The 12,098-nt window shown below is 37.9% G+C and overlaps 1 protein-coding gene across 1 annotated transcript in view; it reads right to left on the reverse strand.

The window, feature by feature from the left end:
- Positions 1 to 12,098, reverse strand: part of Mtr4 (exosome RNA helicase Mtr4) — a 432,027-nt gene that overhangs the window by 363,719 nt on the left and 56,210 nt on the right. The window lies entirely within an intron of this gene.

A 12,098-nucleotide genomic window follows, 5' to 3' on the forward strand; every position in this document is an offset into this window, starting at 1 on the left:
ATTATCAACCAGTAACAGAAAACCTACATTTGAAGAGACTATCACTACATTCTAGCATTTGACTTATATCAGTTTTATTACACACACAAGAACATAATAATTTCATTACTAAAAATATTTAAACCAGTAAACTAACTGGTCATCATTAGTGTACAAGCATAATCAGAAGGCAAAGCTAGAACAAAGAATATTAATCCTGTTTACAGAGCTAAGCCACATGCTAGAATTTAAACTTAATTTAAATTTGCATGGTTAGCCTAGTGGCTGTGCACTTTGCAACCACATGCCTGGGTAAGGAGTATCCTAGGTTTGATTCCTGTCCGTGATGTGAGGAGCTTCTTAAAGGATCTTCCTCAGCCATAGCCAAGTTAGCCGGTCTTGGGCGTGGACAGTAAGGTTTTTTCCCCAGTTTATCCTGGGGTTTTTCATCCCATAAATCAGGCAAACCGGCCTTGAGAACAACACTACAGGCATAGGGCTGACCACCTTATCCTGTGAATGGTTTGAGATCCGATGATTAATTAACTCTCGACACCGCAAGGTAAAAGAGGGTATAAAGAAGATGAGGGAGAGAGATTTAAACAAGTGATTTGAAATAAAATTAAATGTAATTTAAATAATGAAATGAGTGACACAACATTATATTAATGAAATTTTAAAAATTAAATTACAGGGAGTGCACTACTGATTGTCATTTATGAGGATGAGACTCTCCCAAATCTTGCAGAGAGGGAGTCATTCTACTTTAAATATGGGCAGTGTAGAAGTGCTCACTCTTTAAATAACTGCTGAAACCTAAACCGATGTAAAAGGCTAATACTGGAACATAGAATATTGTGTGTTGAAATATTTACAGTAATAAAATTATTATATTCTGGTGAATACGTATATCTAATAAACTTTATTATGCCACAAGTGACATGGTATTCCTAACCTATTTTGTGGTGTTTTGTCTCATTGCTGCAGTGCCTACAAATGATAACATTTGAGCAGAATGTAAAAATGCTGTTGATAACATGAACAATTTGATGCATCAATCAGTGTAACCAGTAATGTAATCAACCAGTTCATTCTAGAATGACTAGAAGTGAAATCCAATACAAGAGTTAGAATTTTTTTTCTTGTCAATACAGTCCAAGAATGAGAAAATTTTAACATCTATAACAACTGCTCCATTCAACCACGAGTTTCTAATCCCTGTTCCTCCAAGTCACATTACATGAATCTTAAGAAAAATTAATACAATTTACTCTAGAAATTGAAAATTAACCAATAATTTTCTACAGCTTATTCTTCAAAAGATGAAAAACAGAAGCTTCAGTTTTTCATCTTTAGAAAGAAAACAAACATCAGTCACTACATTCATAGAAAGAAAACAAACATCAGCCACTATATTCATATTCTGTCACACTACCACCATCCTTGTCAAAAATCTAATGCCATTAAAACTCTTAACCACCAAACTCATTCCTTGTGCTCTATTGAGGCTACATTGACAAGAGAAATGCAGTTTATTAAAACCGCAATCTTGTCTAACTGCTTTAATGAGTCATCTATAAAAGTCATTAACAGCTATAGCATTTCTCCATCATCAGTCTCCTAAAAAGTTGTTAACTGTATCACCATCCCCTAAGTCAAAGCCATATCTAAACAAATCTCCAAATTACTTGGGTCCATTCATAACAGTGTGGCCTTTCGGCTGATTAATAAACTTTCATGCTTCCTTTCAAGGCTTTGCAAAAGAGACTTCCCCCATTAGATTATCATAACATTTATCAACCCCCCCCCCCCACACACACACTTAGGGCCTCTCATACTTCAACCAAACCGACAGATATGCTGGTTTGGTTGAAGTGTGGGGAGAAGCATCTAGACTATATTAAATTCCACGAGCCAACAATTTGGACTTGCCAAACATGCCATCTCCTCCGAAAAAAGGATTCAGTGGAGAGATCTATATCAAAGCTGTTGTCTTATGGAGTGGTTCTACAAAAGAAAGCTATGAAACCTTGCAACATCATCCTAATCTGAATAAATCTGATGGGCTTAAGATCCCCCTTATAGGAAATTGTTCATCTTCACATAATTCAATTTGTTTTTTTTTTTAAATATATAATAAACAGATAAAAATGTCATTAGGATTTTAAAACAGCTCAGACTAAGCTACTCATTTTCATGTTGCTTGGAAAGAAATCAATGGACACCCTATGGGCAAGGTGCATCATGGCACGTAATGAGTTACATGTTTGTAGCCAGTATGAATTGTAGTTATGTAATGCTTCCAAGTCAGTGCAACTGTGTCTGGGTGAAATGGCTGCAAGAAGGGAACTGATGGAGTTTGAAAGAGCCATTGTGATAGGATACATGTTACAGGAGTATCTGTTTGACAAATTGGGCCACTCCAAATCAATGATACAATACTGAGATGGAAGCACAGGAAGTCAACTGCAAGTGCTACACACACACACACACACACACACACACACACACACACACACACACACACACACACACACACACAGTGGATGACCCACCATACTCATCGAAAGTGACCATAGGGTGGTACAAAGGATATGTAAAAACCACCATCAGCTGACATGTTGAATGCACAGTTTTGAGCATCAACTGGAACATGTATCTGCACAAAACATTCAGAACTGAGGCTCAAAACATGGGTTTCCATGGTAGGATCACAATATGCAAACCTGACATTACTTGAACCAACATGCAGCATCATCTTTAGTGGTACAAAGGGTATGTACAGTAGGATATGGAAGCTTGGAAAGCTGCGTTATGAAGCGATGAATCATTCTACACCCTCTACTAAGCAGATAGATGGGTGTTGCAGATGCCTGGTGAATGTCTCTTATCAGAGTGCATAACCCCAACTATTAAATTTAGAGATGGCTGTATGATGGTATAGTCCTATTTTTCCTGGTTTGGTCTCAGAGTGGCTTGTGGTGCCACAAATATTGAACTCTGAGAGGTATCTGAACATTCTGGATAATGAAATGCTTCTTACTTTGTGGCATTTCTAAAGAATTGACCATTGTCTCTTTCAGTAAGACAATGCACCATGTCAGAAGGCTGCTGCTGTAACTGTGTGGTTTGTGGACATGAATCACCACACTTGACTGGCCTCCACAGAGTCCTGATCTCAACCCTAGTGAACATCTGTGGGATGAAGTGGAGTGTTGGATGAGGTCAAGGGACATCTGTCCCAATTGCAGGGGACTTCATTACATGCCTAAAGGAAGAATAAATGCACATTGATCATTATTGTACGTTTGTGGAACATATGCCCCACAGGATTGCTGCAGTCATCACAGTGAAAGGAAGTCCTATATCTTATTAAGGTGGATGCCATGGATGCTTATTTTTCACACTATGGTGTCCATTAACTTCTTTCCAAGCAATGCATATACACGTTGTTAATTCTTCAGTTATGTAGCTCGTATCATACTTGATTTTTGAATTCATACAGAAAGATGATCTTGATAACTGCAAAAATTTTATGCAAATAAAACTAAATTCTTCCAAGGTATTAATTTTTCTTAAAGCATCTACTCATGTTTCAATTCATTGAAATAAATATTACAATAGCTGGAAAACAACAAAGCTAGTTCCAAGACAAAAAGCTACTGCTTACTAAACTGAATGGCAGGAAGAAAATAAGAATCAAATGTAACAATCTGCAGCCTAACTGCATATTTATTCAATAATCCTCAGGAATGACGTTAGCATGACAATGAAATCCTTATTCACAGAAATCCATATTCTGTGATTCCAGTTTCTCTAGTGAGTATTGTTAAATTGTGAATGAAGGTATTTTATAAATTATAATACTTCATTCATATTTAACATAATCGACCATGTCATAAGCAAGGTTTGTAAATATTATTTGTTGTTAGTCTCTTGCTTATAATGTGTTATTTATATAATTGCATTGAGTTTTGTTTGTTATTATTTAATAATATAATCTTAAGATATGTAATAGTAATAAAAAGACTGTATAAAAATATCATTCATTTAATTTACTTTATTCTGTAAAATTTATTGTAAGAAACTGTGCGTATATAAATTTAAATAAATGTACCTTATAAGAATTGTGATATGTTTTTTTATTTGATATTTCTGTAAGAGAAAGTAATTTTACGGAATTCTACTGATGAGATTTGATTGGCTGCTGACGGAGAAACGGAGTTATTTTTAGTTAGCTCGTGCTAAGAGCATGAACTATTGTATATGAAGAGAAAAGCCAGTTGATATATGCTGAACTGTTTAGAACCGGATTTTGGCAGGAAAGAAGAGAACGTAGTTGATTGGAAAACAAACGTAAAGGGAGAAGCCCTAGAGACAGCATAGAGATAGGTAGTGAGTGGCAGAGGGGGAATTTATATATACCGTAAATCGACTAGGAAGGACCGGGAATTAATAGGCTTTTCGAATTATTTCTATGGGAGTTCTGATACTACAATAAATTCCAAATGTTTAGTAGAAGAACAGTGCAGAACTGAAGTTGATACATAGAAGAAAATAAGGAATTAGTAGATAACTTAAACCAAGTGCATCAAGACTTGTGCATTTCTGTGTCTATAATTCAATTATTATAGAGGAAGATTTCTTTTGAATTGTGTTGCCATAAAGTAAAAGTCAACAAGAATTTCAAATGTGCCTATGCGAATTCGATGTGTAGAAGCAGTAAACCGGTAAGAGTTGTCCTTTCTATAACCTGTGAAGCAATAACAGTTATCTCCGTCAGATATATTTTGACCTTAGCTGTGGTGTTGTGTCAATTAAATGTCGGATGTTAGATGTACAGAAGTACTTTCCCCTCGAAATAATAAGTGTTGTGTTGTTCTATTGAGTGTTAGCTGACTGAGAAAGAATACAGTGTAGCCTGTCATAAGATTAATTATAGTAACATTTGGAAGGTTAAACTTAAAAATCTTCCACAATTTTAAGGTTTTCTGATTAAATATACCTATATTCATTCTAATTCACTCTAAAGTGAATGTTAACCACCTTATTCTAGTTGACAAACTAGTTCCAACAATAATCCCTCAGCTACACTACTACTGCTGACTGATTTACAATCTTTTCCACATTGACTCAGTTAGTTCTCCTCAGTGTGGACTACTTCTGCACAACTGATACACCTTGAATTAACTTTTTTCTCAATGGAACTTAATTATCAACTTCTATGATAAAATTCTTCACCCTTATCCTTTCCAATATAACAAAACCATTAAACATGTTGGGTTTATTGTTATTTTAAGAAATCCAGTTCTTGTTACTAATTCTGTGGTCTATATATCAGAAGGCCAATGAACATTTGCTATACCACAGAAATATCAGACTTCTGTATTTTATTTTTATGTTTATTCAAAAGCTTGCTGTTCTTTGTTTCCATCGTCAGTTTGACTTGCTTAATGTTTAAAAGCCTTTCACTTTCTGAAACAGTTAGCAATGATGTCACTTATTATTTCACTCATGCTACACAAACCAAGTGCATGGCTCCAAGAACATCAACGCTGTATTCCTTTGAAATGTCTAAATTTAATACAATATAGTTCAAAGCATTTTATAGTAGCATGTCTTCAAAGCTTGAATTATCCCTTGGTCGATTACCTTATTATTATCCTCCAGAGCAAGGACTCATCAAGGGCTCTAATAATATCACATCAAGGCCAGAGATAACTCACAAATACCAGCTGTCATACCTTCTCTTGAACTCATGCACTACTTCAACAGGCAAACTGTTCCATTCAGAAAAATCCAGCTCTGACCCCATTTTTAACTGCACATAAACTTGACTTTCACAGAGACCCTTGTTGTCTACCCCTTCCATATAACAAAAAATTTCATTGACCAATATCCTACAAAATCCTTTCAGAAGTTTATAGTGAGGTGATATGATAGACCAATATCATATCACCTCACTTTCTCCTATTGACCAGCGTTCGCAGCATGCATTCAATCTGTTTTTATAATCTACATTCTATAATCCTTTTTAACTTGTCTTTGCATCCCTTCTCCAGCTTCTTTATCTCCTCAGAACTCAGGTGATCCAAGTGTGTAACATCATCAAGGCCTTGTTAAAAAAAAAAAAAAAGGGGGGGGGGAGACTACAGTTATGTTAATATTCACTTCAGCATTGCAATTATCCTCTGAATTGTATTTGCAACTTTTGGTATGTGATTTCTGAATTTCAAATTTTTACCCATCATAAATTCAAGATCCCCTCAGCCTCATTAGTTTCTCCAAGCATAACCATACCAATATAATATGATATTGGAAATCTCATCACACCAAAGTGGATACCTTTACACGTATTAACATTGAACTGACAACCATTATCATTTCCCCATCCAGCCTATTCAAAGCATTCTGTAAGCACTATTATATTAGTAGAATTGGTGATTAGCTTGTCTATCTTTGCGTCATCACCAAACAACTGAAAATTTCCTGTCAGGTTCTTCTCGATATCATTAACGTATACACTGAACAACAGTCCAAGAACTGATCACTGGGATACACCAATTTCTAATAACTATCCATATAAATTATCCACTTATCCAAGTCAATAGTTTATATTCCAATCCCATATTTTCCAGTTTATGCAACAGTATCATAATGTATCCATTCCCTTTATTCAATTTAGTCATAACATTATTATATAATAAGCAAATGCTTAAACATGACTGCCCTTCAGCAAGCCTATACTGTTCTTTACAAAGTGCAGCTTGTCCATCAAATCATTTCTGTATGCAAATTCTTACTAACTTCTCGAAAATCTTTACCACCAATCCAGAGATACCGACAGGTCAGTAGTTTGACAAATCAGTTTTTGCACCACCCTCGTACAACAGTTCTGCTATGAGGGTGGTGTTATATCAAAGTCCTCCCATTTCTGTGGGATCTTCCTGTACTCAGACTCAGTTAAACATATAAGCCAGGGACCTAGACAGTTCAGCTGAACATTCCTTTAGCACAGTGCTGATATACTATCTGTGCCTACTGCCAAATTCTCATCAAGATTATATGCAACCTCTCTCTCTCTCTCCATTCAGTGTATTGGTAACCAAGCGCATCATGATACATATACCAGGTTGATAGATCTTAGCTAAGTGGGCATTCATTATTTGAACAATCTCATCAGCTTCTGACACAACGTATCATCTTCATTCAGTAAAGCTTTCCTTTTATATTTCAATAATTTTAAGTTGCCTTTAGCTTGTATAATCAATTTCTTTTCATACTCTGCACAGTACTAGCAATGGCATGAGTTTTATATATTTCCTAACTACTCTCACCCTTATTCTCATGATATTCCTTCCACATCAATTTTTCTTACAGACCTCTTGCTTAATAAAATTACACATCGATTTCATTCCCATGCTATATGCTCTTAAAACTATAGGGACACATTCATAATTTAAGTATATTTTCAAAGCCTCCCATGCACTGCTGATATTCTTCCCATTCAGTAAGTGATACCACAAACACTTGCTGGTTGAGAAAGTTGACCTGCAAAAGCTCAATAAATTGTCCTTTATTCTTATGAGTTCTCCCTGCTACCCAAAGCAGGGAGAACTCATAAGGCAGCGCAAAGAAATGGTTCTGCAAAAGGATGGAAATGGCAATGACAATGGCACCAGACTATGGCTTTAGGCAACTGGAACATCTTCTCTCTGGCAGGGAAGGAGTTGGAACTGGTTGAGGAAGCCAAGCGTACCGACTAGACTTAGTCGGGCTTTCTTCAACCAAGAGGAGAGGCTCTGGAACTGTCGACCTGGATAAGGGGTGGAAGCTCTAATACTCTGGTGTGAGCCCGACAATGTCTGTTCAGGCAGGTGTGGGGATACTCACAAGCCCCCAGCTGTCAGACTGTGTTGCTGAGTGGATCCCATTGGGGGACGGTGTGTGTGTTAAAGCTTCAGATGAAAAACCATGATTTGGCTGTGGTGCAAGCCTATGCACCTAATCTAGAGTCAGAATACTCTGCCTTTCTAGAGGAAGTGGATGCTGCTTTTGACAGGGTGGCAGACATGGAATCAGTCCTGCTAATGGGTGACTTCAATGCACATGTTGGAACAGATGACCAGACATGGAGGGGTGTGGTTGGAAGAAACGGTGCCCCTGACCTTAACGCGAATGGGTTGAAATTATTGGACTTCTGCTGTACTAACAGCTTGTCCATAATGAATACCTTCTTCCAGCACCGAGAAGTCCACAAGTATACCTGGTACAGGGATACACTAGAACAAAGGTCTCTGATTGACTTCTTTATAGTCTCGGCAGACCTATTTTCCTCGGTGTTGGACGTTCGTGTGAAAAGAGGGGCAGAATTGTCAACTGACCACCACCTTGTTGTGTGCACTCTACGGCTTCAGAAACCAGATGCTACCATCAACGCTGGTAGGCCTAAGCAGCTATGCCGCGTGAAATGGGAGACATTGGAAAATGAGGCTGTGAGGAAGAATTTTGCAGATGACATTTCCTTCAGGTTCAAAGAGATTCCCAAGCATACTGCAGATGTTGAGGAGGAATGGAAGCTGTTCAGAACAGCTGCACTCTCATGGTGTGGCAGAAAGCGGCTCGGCGTGGCAACGGGCAGTGAGAAAAGGACACCTTGGTGGAACCAAGAAGTCCGAAAAACTGTCCAGGCAAAAAAGGAGTCCTACCTAACATGGCTTAGAGTCAGGTCACCTGAGATGCGTTTGTGGTATGCTGAGGCACGAAAAGCTGCTGCTAAGGCAGTAAAGACAGCAAAGCAGAAGGCTTGGGAATCCTTTGGAGAAAGATTAGACTCATCCTATGCAAATGCAAACAAAGTATTCTGGCAGACCATCTGCCACCTTCGAGGGAGGAAATCGTGCACAGCAAGGGCAATTAAAGCCTCTGATGGTGCACTTTTAACAACCGAGAAGGATATCCTCCACAGATGGAGGGAATACTTTGAGAGCCTTCTTAACCCAGGTGGCCCAGCAGTTGTGGACATCCAAGAGGTGCAGATCGGGGCAATGACTAGTCTCACAGCAGAAGAGGTCCATTTAGCAATAAAATCGCTAAAATCGGGCAAGGCTGCTGGCGATGATGAAATTCGGCCCTAAATGCTAAAAGCCTTAAATCGAGACGGTGTTCTCTGGTTGACTCGAGTGTGTAAGGCTGCTTGGATATCTGGGCAAACACCAAAGCAATGGCAGACAGACATAATAATACCAGTCTTTAAGAAGGGAGACCAGAAGGATTGCAGTAACTATCGTGGCATCTCTTTGCTCAGCCTGCCTGGGAAAGTGTATGCTAAGTGCTTGAAAAGATGGTGCAGAAGCATAGTTGAGTCAAAGTTCCAGGAAGAACAATGTGGCTTTCATCCTGGTAGAAGTACAACTGACCAAATCTTCACTTTAAGGCAAGTCTTTGAGAAATCTTGGGAACATGCCAAGAATGTCTACACATTTTGTGGACTTGGAGAAGGCCTATGACCGGGTTCCTCGGGATAAGCTTTGGCAAGTAGTACAGGAGTATGGAGTGGATGGTCAACTATTAGCTGCCATCAAGTCCCTGTATGAATGCTCAGAGTTTTGTGTCTGGGTAAACAGCACAAAGTCTGAACCTTTCACAGTCTCCATTGGCCTCCGCCAAGGTTGTGTTCAGTCATCCCTCCTTTTCATAATATTTATGGACTGGATTGATAGGCACAGCTGAGGCAGTGAGTGTGTCAGAATTGGAAAATGTAGCATTGGACGTCTGCTTTTTGGATGACCTAGTTCTGCTTAGCTCTTCCACAGATGACCTCCAGACCACAAAATTGAAACATTTGTGGTCTCAAGACAACCATCCCAGTGCACTCTAAATGTAAGTGGAGTCCCAATGAGACAGGTGGAGAAGTTTAAATACCTTGGGTCCATATTCACGAATAATGGAAAATGGGATGTAGAGCTAGATACTCGAATTGGCTTAGCAAGCTCAATATTGCAGGAGCTTGGCCGTTCGGTAGTATTGAAGTGGGAGTTAAGGCAGAAGGCAAAGCTTGCTGTCTTCAATACAGTCTATGTCCCCATCCTCACCTATGGTCATGAGAGTTGGGTAATGACCGAAAGAATGCGGACACGAATCCAAGCGGCTGAAATGAGGTTCCTTCGAGGGGTTGCGGGGCTCACAAAACTCAACAGAGTCAGAAGCTCTGCAATTCAGGAAACCCTCAATACTCAACTGCTGCTTCTCCGTGTTGAGAGATCACAGTTACACTGGTACAGGCACCTGGTCAGAATGCCACGAGAGAGGCTCCTTCAGCAGGCCCTCTTTGCCAAGCCAGAGGGTGGGAGGTCACGTGGAAGGCCAAGGACTCGCTGGATAGATTATATCTAAAACCTTGGGTGGACACATTTGGGAATCCCACCAGAACACCTACGCTTGGTGGCAGTGGATCGTGACCACTGGAAATTCCTCTTGCAGCTGTTGCCTCCACAACCCAATTAGGAAGAGTGGGCCTTGAAGATGTATGTATGTAAGTGTATGTATGTGCACATCAGAAGTACACATTTACTGGAAACAGACAACAGCCTATTAGGCCATATGCAGTATATTGTTCCGTTTTATTATACAAAAAAAAAATTTCATATTTTGTAAAAAATTGTCTATGCTAGTCAGAAATTTTTCTGATCAGCATGGATATATTTATATAACATATAAAAATTGAAACAGCAGCATACAATATGTTCATATTTTAAACAATTTAAGATCTGCAACCTCAATAAACAGCCTTTTGAACATAGCCAATGAAATAGACATCTCAGTGTCTCTGAATTGCAATGAATGCATCAATTCTTTCTCACTCAGAAATGTAAATTTCATTTAAACAAATGGACTTATTTAATATGATGTATTTTATCCTACCCAGGTTCATAATGTAGCTTCTTTTCAGAGACTCAATTGTAAAAAACTATATACTGCATACATATTCTGTGAAGGAAATTCACAAAACATGAAAATATATTTTACTGGTAACAAACAGCAGCACACCACATTTGTTCTCTGACAATGGCTTGTTAGAAATAATATCTAAAACTCATATTTAATTTAATTTTTTTATTTATTTTAATATTTTAATCTGTTTTTAATTTATTTTTTTAAATTCAATTTTTTTTTAAATTTAATATTATTAATTTAGTTTTTCCACAAAAGGTCAGGCTAGGTAAAAGATAAATGAACAGTTAGATTCATTTTACCTTTGTATAATGCAGTAGCATGTAGCTTGGTTCTTATACATATGTATTTTCTTGATGATGACCTCAATACAGAGGTCGAAACATCGAATGTTACTTTCCTAATATTAAGCAAAGTAATTATTTTAACATGTGTGTTGTGTCTCGATAATTCCTAACTATGAATGCTGACCACCGTGTAACCTTAAAAGAAAGAATTTATACAAGCTAGGATGTGCAAGAGGATGATCTCAAAATAAAAAACAGGACATAAATCAATAAGCCACTATCTGGAACACATTCCATTGATTTGAAAAACTGTCCAGAGCCTGGCTACAATGCTATGCAAGATATCAAACTCTCTGGCAATATCAGTAATTATGTGGCCTTCTTCAAGCTTTCCAATAATTCTTTCCCGCATGAAATAATCTAAATGATGTCTTTGAGACATTACAAAACAAAGTTTTCAACTTTATTTCTTCACAAAAAGTGCTTCCTTCAATTCGCTTAGTGCAGCCTTTTGTTTTTATCCAGTCAAGTGCTACCATGTGACCCCTTTGCACACGTCAGTTATACAAATGCCACAAGCTGATTCTTCTGAATTTGCAGTTGCAATCTACAGAAACAGTGTTCATCCTTAGGTTTCAGGCACCAGTGTATAAACATTTGAAGAAGAGAGATATACTGTGCATATACAAGATTTCAAACTTTAGGACCTCCTCTTTCAAATGTTATGTAGATCATTCACACATGTTCAGGAAATACAGCCGTAAAGACATTTTCTAAAAAATATTAAATGACTGGAAGCCGAGAGATAAAAATAAAACACTGTTTTTATTCAGCACGACTAGTTTCATCTTTAAGTAAACTTCTTCAGGTGCATAAAAA

Source organism: Typopeltis vanoorti, chromosome 3, assembly GCF_054136105.1.
Source record: "Typopeltis vanoorti isolate ZY-2024b chromosome 3, IOZ_Tvanoo_1.0, whole genome shotgun sequence".
Lineage (NCBI taxonomy): Eukaryota > Metazoa > Arthropoda > Arachnida > Uropygi > Thelyphonidae > Typopeltis > Typopeltis vanoorti.